This window comes from Panulirus ornatus, chromosome 12 (genome assembly GCF_036320965.1).
Source record: "Panulirus ornatus isolate Po-2019 chromosome 12, ASM3632096v1, whole genome shotgun sequence".
In the NCBI taxonomy this organism is placed as follows: domain Eukaryota; kingdom Metazoa; phylum Arthropoda; class Malacostraca; order Decapoda; family Palinuridae; genus Panulirus; species Panulirus ornatus.
Window position 1 is genome coordinate 14,688,213 of NC_092235.1, and position 9,415 is coordinate 14,697,627.

General features: G+C 43.3%; 1 protein-coding gene across 1 annotated transcript in view; it reads right to left on the reverse strand.

Moving 5' to 3' along the window:
- The window catches only part of LOC139751791 (transmembrane protein 45B-like), a 52,767-nt gene that overhangs the window by 23,218 nt on the left and 20,134 nt on the right, over nt 1-9,415 (reverse strand). The window lies entirely within an intron of this gene.

Sequence of the window (9,415 nt, forward strand, 5' to 3'; positions counted from 1 at the left end):
CTAAAAGGGGAAACAGAAGTAGTCACGCGGGTAGTGCTCATCCTCTTCGAAGGCTCAGATTGGGGTGTCTAGATGTGTGTGGATGTAACCAAGATGAGAAGAAAAGAGAGACGGGAAGTGTGTTTGGGGAAAGGAACCTGGATGTTTTGGTTCTGAGTGAAACGAACCTCAAGGGTAAAGGGGAAGTGGCTCGGAAAAGTATTGGGGGTAAAGTCAAGGGTTGGTGAGAGGACAAGAGCTAAGGAAGGAGTAGCACTACTTCTGAAGCAGGACTTGTGAAAGTGTGTGATAGAGTGTAAGAAAGTAAATTCTAGATTGATGTGAGTAAAACTGAAAATGGATGGAGAGAGATGGGTGATTATTGATGCTTATGCACTTGATCATGAGAAGAAAGTCCATGTGAGGCAAGTGTTTTGGGAGCAGCTGAGAGAGTATGTCAGTATCTGTGGTGTACGGGATCGGGCATTAGCACTGAGTGACTTAAATGCGAAGGGGAGTAATGTGGCAGTTGAGGGTATAATTGGTGTACATGAGATATTCAGTGTTGGGAATGGAAATGGTGAAAAGCCTGTGGAATTGTGCGCTGAAAAAAGACTGGTGATAGGGAGTACCTGGTTTAAAAAGAGAGATATACATAAGTATACGTATGTAAGTAGGAGAGATGTTGAAGGGCATTATTTGATTACGTGTTAATTGATAGGCGTGTAAAAGAGAGACTTTTGGATGTTAATGTGCTGTTAGGGGCAGCTGGTGGGATGAGTCATCACTATCTTGTACAGGGAAGGTGAAGATTTGTAGAGGTTTTCAAAAAAGAAGAGAAAATATTGGGAGAAGAGAGCTTGAAAAGAAGACTTGTGTGAGGAAGTTCCAGGAGAGTTGAGTGCAGAATGGCAAAAGGTGAGAGCAAATGACGTGAGGGGTGTGGGTGAGGAATGGCATGTATTTAGGGAAGCAGTGATAGCATGTGCAAAAGATGCTTGTGGCATGAGAAAGGTTGGAGGTGGGCAGATTAGAAAGGGAAGTGAGTGGTAGGACGAAGTAAAGTTGTAAGTGAAAGAGAAAAGAGGGGGGTTTGGACGATACTTACAAGGAAATAATGGAAATGACTGGGAGATGTATAAAAGAAAGCGGTAGGAGGTCAAGAGAAAGGTGCAAGGGTTGAAAATGAGGGCAAATGAGGCTTGGGGTGAAGGAGTATAATTAAACTTTAGGGAGAATATAATGATGTTCTGGAAGGAGGTAAATAACATGCGTAAGACAAGAGAACAAATGGGAACATCGGTAATGAGGACAAAGGGAGGGGGGGGGGTGATAACAGGTAGTGAGAAGGAGATGGAGTGAGTATTTTGAAGGTTTGTTGAATGTGTTAGATGATAGAGTGGCAGATACAGTGTGTTTTGGTTGGGATGGCGTGCGAAGTGATAAGGTCAGGGAGAATGCTTTGGCTAAGAGAGAAGAGGTGGTGAAAGCTTTGCGGAAGATGAAAACCGGCAAGGCGGCGGGTTTGGATGGTATTGCAGTTGAATTTATTAAGAAAGCGGGTGACTGTGTAGTTGATTTGTTCATGAGGATATTCAGTGTATGGATGGATCATGGTGCGGTGCCTGAGAAGTGGCGGAATTCATGCTTAGTGCCAGTGCACAAATGCAAAGGGGATAAAGATGAGAGTTTAAACAACAGAGGCATAAGTTTGTTGAGTATTCCTGGGAAATTGAATAGGAAGGTATTGATTGAGAGGGTGAAGGCATGTACAGAGCATCAGGCTGGGGAAGAGCATTGTGGTTTCAGAAGTGGTAGAGGATGTGTGGATCAGGTGATTGGTTTGAAGAATGTGTGAGAAATACTTAGAAAAACAGGAATTTTGTCTGCAGCATTTACGGATCTGGAGAAGGCATATGATAGGATTGATAGAGATGCTTTGTGGAAGGTTTTAAGAGTGTATGGTGTGGGAGATAAGCTGCTAAGAGCTGTGCAAAGTCTTTACCAAGGATGTAAGGCATGTGTACGAGTAGGAAGAGAGGCGAGTATTTGGTTCCCAGTGAAGGTCAGTGTGTGATGTCATGGTTGTTTAATTTGTTTATGGGTGAGGTGGTTAGGGAGATAATGAAAGAGTTTTGGAGAGAGGGGCGAGTATGCAGTCTGCTGGGGATGAGAGGGCCTGGGAAGTCAGTTGTTCGCCAATGATACAGTACTAATGGATGATTCGAGTGAGAAACTGCTGAAGTTGGTGACTGAATTTGAAAGCGTGTGTAAGGAGAAACTTGAGAGTAAATGTAAATAAGAGCAAGGTTATTCGGTTCAGTTGGGTTGAAGGACATGTTACTTGGGATATAAGTTTGAATGGAGAAAAATTGGAGGAAGTGAAGTATATTAGATATGTGGGAGTGGACTTAGTAGTGAGTGAAACCATGGAAGCGGAAGTGAGTCACAGAGTAGAGGAGGGGATGAAGGTTCTGGGAGCGATGAAGAATGTGTGGAAAGAGAGAACATCATCTCAGAAAGCAAAAATGGGTATGTTTGAAGGAATAGTATTTCCAACAATGTTATATGGTTGAGAGGCATGGGCTATAGATAGGGTTGTACGGGGGAGGGTGGATGTTTTGCAAATTAAATGTCTAAGGACATTATGTGGTGTGAGGTGGTTTCATCGAGTAATTAATGAAAGGGTAAGAGAGATGTATGGAAATGAAAAGTGTGTGGTTCAGCGAGCAGAAGAGGGTGTTTTGAAATAGTTTGGACATATAGAGAAAATGAGTGAGGAAAAGTTGACAAAAAGGATACATGTGGCAGAAGTGGAGGCAAAAAGGAGAAGGAGGAGACCAAATTGGAGGTGGAAGGATGGAGTGAAAAAGATTTTGAGCAATCAGGGCCTGAACATACAGGAGGGTGAAAGGCGTGCAAGGAATAGAGTGAAGTGGAACGATGTGGTATACCGGGGTGGACGTGCTGTCAATGGACTGAATCAGGGCATGTGAAACGGATGGGGTAAAACTTTGCGGGCTTTCATCTTCCGCAAAGCTTTCACTACCTCTTTTCTGTTTACCAAACCATTCTCCCTGACCCTATCACTTCGCACACCATCTCGACCAAAACACCCTATATCTGCCCCTATATCATCTAATACATTCAACAAACCTTCAAAATACTCACTCCATCTCCTTCTCACATCACCACTACTATAATTATCTCCCCATTAGCCCCCTTCACTGATGTTCCCATTTGTTCTCTTGTCTTACGCACTTTATTTACCTCCTTCCAAAACATCCTTTTATTCTCCCTAAAATTTAATGATACTCTCTCCCCAACTCTCATTTGCCTTCTTTTTCACCTCTTACACCTTTCTGTTCACATCCTGCCTCTTTCTCTTATACATCTCCCTGTCATTTGCACTATTGTCCTGCAAAAAATCGTCCAAATGCCTCTTTCTTCTCTTTCACTAATAATCTTACTTCTTCATCCCACCACTCACTACCCTTTCTAATCTGCGTACCTCCCACTCTTCTCATGCCACAAGCATCTTTTGCGCAAGCCATCACTGCTTCTCTGAATACATCCTATTATTTTCATATATATATATAGAGAGAGGGGACGGGAGCGGGGGGCCAGAAATCCTCCCCTCCTTGTATTAACTTTCTAAAATGGGAAACAGAAGAAGGAGTCACGCGGGGAGTGCTCATCCTCCTCGAAGGCTCAGAGTGGGGTGCCTAAATGTGTGTGGATGTAACCAAGATGTGAAAAAAGGAGAGATAGGTAGTATGTTTGAGGAAAGGAACCTGGATGTTTTGGCTCTGAGTGAAACGAAGCTCAAGGGTAAAGGGGAAGAGTGGTTTGGGAATGTCTGGGGAGTAAAGTCAGGGGTTAGTGAGAGGAGAAGAGCAAGGGAAGGAGTAGCAATACTCCTGAAACAGGAGTTGTGGGAGTATGTGATAGAGTGTAAGAAAGTAAATTCTCGATTAATATGAGTAAAACTGAAAGTTGATGGAGAGAGGTGGGTGATTATTGGTGCATATGCACCTGGGCATGAGAAGAAAGATCAAGAGAGGCAAGTGTTTTGGGAGCAGCTGAATGAGTGTGTTAGTGGTTTTGATGCACGAGACCGGTTTATAGTGATGGGTGATTTGAATGCAAAGGTGAGTAATGTGGCAGTTGAGGGAATAATTGGTATACATGGGGTGTTCAGTGTTGTAAATGGAAATGGTGAAGAGCTTGTAGATTTATGTGCAGAAAAAGGACTGATGATTGGGAATACCTGGTTTAAAAAGCGAGATATACATAAGTATACTTATGTAAGTAGGAGAGATGGCCAGAGAGCGTTATTGGATTACGTGTTAATTGACAGGCGTGCGAAAGAGAGACTTTTGGATGTTAATGTGCTGAAAGGTGCAACTGGAGGGATGTCTGATCATTATCTTGTGGAGGCTAAGGTGAAGATTTGTATGGGTTTTCAGAAAAGAAGAGTGAATGTTGGGGTGAAGAGGGTGGTGAGAGTAAGTGAGCTTGAGAAGGAGACCTGTGTGAGGAAGTACCAGGAGAGACTGAGTACAGAATGGAAAAAGGTGAGAACAATGGAAGCAAGGGGAGTGGGGGAGGAATGGGATGTATTTAGGGCATCAGTGATGGATTGCGCAAAAGATGCTTGTGGCATGAGAAGAGTGGGAGGTGGGTTGATTAGAAAGGGTAGTGAGTGGTGGGATGAAGAAGTAAGAGTATTAGTGAAAGAGAAGAGAGAGGCATTTGGACGATTTTTGCAGGGAAAAAATGCAATTGAGTGGGAGATGTATAAAAGAAAGAGACAGGAGGTCAAGAGAAAGGTGCAAGAGGTGAAAAAAGGGCAAATGAGAGTTGGGGTGAGAGAGTATCATTAAATTTTAGGGAGAATAAAAAGATGTTCTGGAAGGAGGTAAATAAAGTGCGTAAGACAAGGGAGCAAATGGGAACTTCAGTGAAGGGCGCAAATGGGGAGGTGATAACAAGTAGTGGTGATGTGAGAAGGAGATGGAGTGAGTATTTTGAAGGTTTGTTGAATGTGTTTGATGATAGAGTGGCAGATATAGGGTGTTTTGGTCGAGGTGGTGTGCAAAGTGAGAGGGTTAGGGAAAATGATTTGGTAAACAGAGAAGAGGTAGTGAAAGCTTTGCGGAAGATGAAAGCCGGCAAGGCAGCAGGTTTGGATGGTATTGCAGTGGAATTTATTAAAAAAGGGGGTGACTGTATTGTTGACTGGTTGGTAAGGTTATTTAATGTATGTATGACTCATGGTGAGGTGCCTGAGGATTGGCAGAATGCGCGCATAGTGCCATTGTACAAAGGCAAAGGAGATAAGAGTGAGTGCTCAAATTACAGAGGTATAAGTTTGTTGAGTATTTCTGGTAAATTATATGGGAGGGTATTGATTGAGAGGGTGAAGGCATGTACAGAGCATCAGATTGGGGAAGAGCAGTGTGGTTTCAGAAGTGGTAGAGGATGTGTGGATCAGGTGTTTGCTTTGAAGAATGTATGTGAGAAATACTTAGAAAAGCAAATGGATTTGTATGTAGCATTTATGGATCTGGAGAAGGCATATGATAGAGTTGTTAGAGATGCTCTGTGGAAAGTATTAAGAATATATGGTGTGGGAGGAAAGTTGTTAGAAGCAGTGAAAAGTTTTTATCGAGGATGTAAGGCATGTGTACGTGTAGGAAGAGAGGAAAGTGATTGGTTCTCAGTGAATGTAGGTTTGCGGCAGGGGTGTGTGATGTCTCCATGGTTGTTTAATTTGTTTATGGATGGGGTTGTTAGGGAGGTAAATGCAAGAGTTTTGGAAAGAGGGGCAAGTATGAAGTCTGTTAGGGATGAGAGAGCTTGGGAAGTGAGTCAGTTGTTGTTCGCTGATGATACAGCGCTGGTGGCTGATTCATGTGAGAAACTGCAGAAGCTGGTGACTGAGTTTGGTAAAGTGTGTGGAAGAAGAAAGTTAAGAGTAAATGTGAATAAGAGCAAGGTTATTAGGTACAGTAGGGTTGAGGGTCAAGTCAATTGGGAGGTGAGTTTGAATGGAGAAAAACTGGAGGAAGTGAAGTGTTTTAGATATCTGGGAGTGGATCTGGCAGCGGATGGAACCATGGAAGCGGAAGTGGATCATAGGGTGGGGGAGGGGGCGAAAATTCTGGGGGCCTTGAAGAATGTGTGGAAGTCGAGAACATTATCTCGGAAAGCAAAAATGGGTATGTTTGAAGGAATAGTGGTTCCAACAATGTTGTATGGTTGCGAGGCGTGGGCTATGGATAGAGTGGTGCGCAGGAGGATGGATGTGCTGGAAATGAGATGTTTGAGGACAATGTGTGGTGTGAGGTGGTTTGATCGAGTGAGTAACGTAAGGGTAAGAGAGATGTGTGGAAATAAAAAGAGCGTGGTTGAGAGAGCAGAAGAGGGTGTTTTGAAGTGGTTTGGGCACATGGAGAGAATGAGTGAGGAAAGATTGACCAAAAGGATACATGTGGCAGAAGTGGAGGCAAAAAGGAGAAGGAGGAGACCAAATTGGAGGTGGAAGGATGGAGTGAAAAAGATTTTGAGCAATCAGGGCCTGAACATACAGGAGGGTGAAAGGCGTGCAAGGAATAGAGTGAACTGGAACGATGTGGTATACCGGGGTGGACGTGCTGTCAATGGACTGAATCAGGGCATGTGAAACGGATGGGGTAAAACTTTGCGGGCTTTCATCTTCCGCAAAGCTTTCACTACCTCTTTTCTGTTTACCAAACCATTCTCCCTGACCCTATCACTTCGCACACCACCTCGACCAAAACACCCTATATCTGCCCCTATATCATCTAATACATTCAACAAACCTTCAAAATACTCACTCCATCTCCTTCTCACATCACCACTACTATAATTATCTCCCCATTAGCCCCCTTCACTGATGTTCCCATTTGTTCTCTTGTCTTACGCACTTTATTTACCTCCTTCCAAAACATCCTTTTATTCTCCCTAAAATTTAATGATACTCTCTCCCCAACTCTCATTTGCCTTCTTTTTCATATTTGCGTGTGTGGACGTATGTATATACATGTGTATGGGGGGGGGGGGGGGGCCATTTCTTTCGTCTGTTTCCTTGCGCTACCTCGCAAACGCGGGAGACAGCGACAAATTATAAAAAAAATATATATATATATATATATATGTATATATATATATTATTCCTGGGGATAGAGGAGAAAAAATACTTCCCACGCATTCCTCACGTGTCGTGGAAGGCGACTAAAGGAGACGGAAGCGAGGGGCTAGAAACCCTCCCCTCCTTGTATTTCAACTTTCTTAACGGGGAAACAGAAGAAGGAGTCACGCGGGGAGTGCTCATCCTCCTCGAAGGCTCAGATTGGGGTTGCCTAAATGTGTGTGGATGTAACCAAGATTTTCGCTACCTACATTCACTGAGTACCAATCACTTTCCTCTCTTCCTACTCGTACACATGCCTTACATCCTCGATAAAAACTTTTCACTGCTTCTAACAACTTGCCTCCCACACCATATATTCTTAATACCTTCCACAGAGCATCTCCATCAACTCTATCATATTCCTTTTCCAGATCCATAAATGCTACATACAAATCCATTTGCTTTTCTAAGTATTTCTCACATACATTCTTCGAAGCAAACACCTGATCCACACATCCTCTACCACTTCTGAAACCACACTGCTCTTCCCCAATCCGATGCTCTGTACATGCATGCCTTCAAACTCTTCATCAACACCCTCCTTTATAATTTCCCAGGAATACTCAACAAACTTATACCTCTGTAATTTGAGCACTCACTTTTATCCCCTTTGTCTTTGTACAATGGCACTATGCAAGCATTCCGCCATTCCCCAGGCACCTCATCATGAGTCATACATACAATAGATAACCATACCAACCAGTCAACAATACAGTCATCCCCTTTTTTAATAAATTCCACTGCAATACCATGCAAACCCGCTGGCTTGCCGGCTTTCACCTTCCGCAAAGCTTTTACTACCTCTTCTCTGTTTACCAAATCATCCTCCTTAACCCTCTCACTTTGCACACCACCTCGAACAAAGCACCCTATATCTGCCACTCTATCATCAAACACATCCAACAAACCTTCAAAATACTCGATCCATCTCCTTTTCACATCACCACTACTTGTTATCACCTCCCCATTAGCCCCCTTCACTGAAGTTCCAATTTGTTCCCTTGTCTTACGAACTTTATTTACCTCCTTCCAAAACATCTTTTTATTCTCCCTAAGATTTAATGATACTCTCTCACCCCAACTCTCATTTGCCCTCTTTTTCACCTCTTGCACCTTTCTCTTGACCTCCTGCCTTTTTATCCATCTCCCACTCATTTGCATTATTTCCCTGCAAAAATCGTCCAAATGCCTCTCTCTTCTCTTTCACTAATAATCATACTTTTTCATCCCACCGCTCACTACCCATTTTAACCTGCCAACCTCCCACGCTTCTCATGCCACAAGCATCTTTTGCGCAAGCCATCACTGCTTCCCTAAATGCATCCCATTCCTCCCCCACTCCCCTTACGTCCTTTGTTCTCACCTTTTTCCATTCTGTACTAAGTCTCTCCTGGTACTGCATCACACAAGTCTCCTTCCCAAGTTCACTTACTCTCACCACTCTCTACACCCCAACATTCTCACTTCTTTTCTGAAAACCTCTACAAATCTTCACCCTCGCCTCCACAAGATAATGATCAGACATCCTTCCAGTTGCACCTCTCAGCACATTAACATCCAAAAGTCTCTCTTTCGCGCACCTATCAATTAACACGTAATCCAATAACTCTCTCTGGCCATCTCTCCTACTTACGTACGTATACTTATGTATATCTATCTTTTTAAACCATGTATTCCCAATCACCAGTCCTTTTTCAGCACATTAATCTACAAGCTCTTCACCATTTCCATTTACAACACTGAACACCCCATGTACATCAATTATTCCCTCAACTGCCACATTACTCACCTTTGCATTCAAATCACCCATCACTATAACGCGGTCTCGTGCATCAAAACTACTAACACATTCACTCAGCTGCTCCCAAAACACTTGCCTCTCATGATCTTTCTTCTCATGCCCAGGTGTATATGCACCAATAATCACCCATCTCTCTCCATTCACTTTCAGTTTTACCCGTATCAATCTAGAGTTTACTTTCTTACACTCTATCACATACTCCCACCACCCCTGTTTCAGGAGTAGTGCTACACCTTCCCTTGCTCTTGTCCTCTCACTAACCTCTGACATTCCCAAGACATTCCCAAACCACTCTTCCCCTTTACCCTTAAGCTTCGTTTCACTCAGAGCCAAAACCTCCAGGTTCCTTTCCTGAAACATACTACCTATCTCTCCTTTTTTCTCATGTTGGTTACATCCACACACATTTAGACACC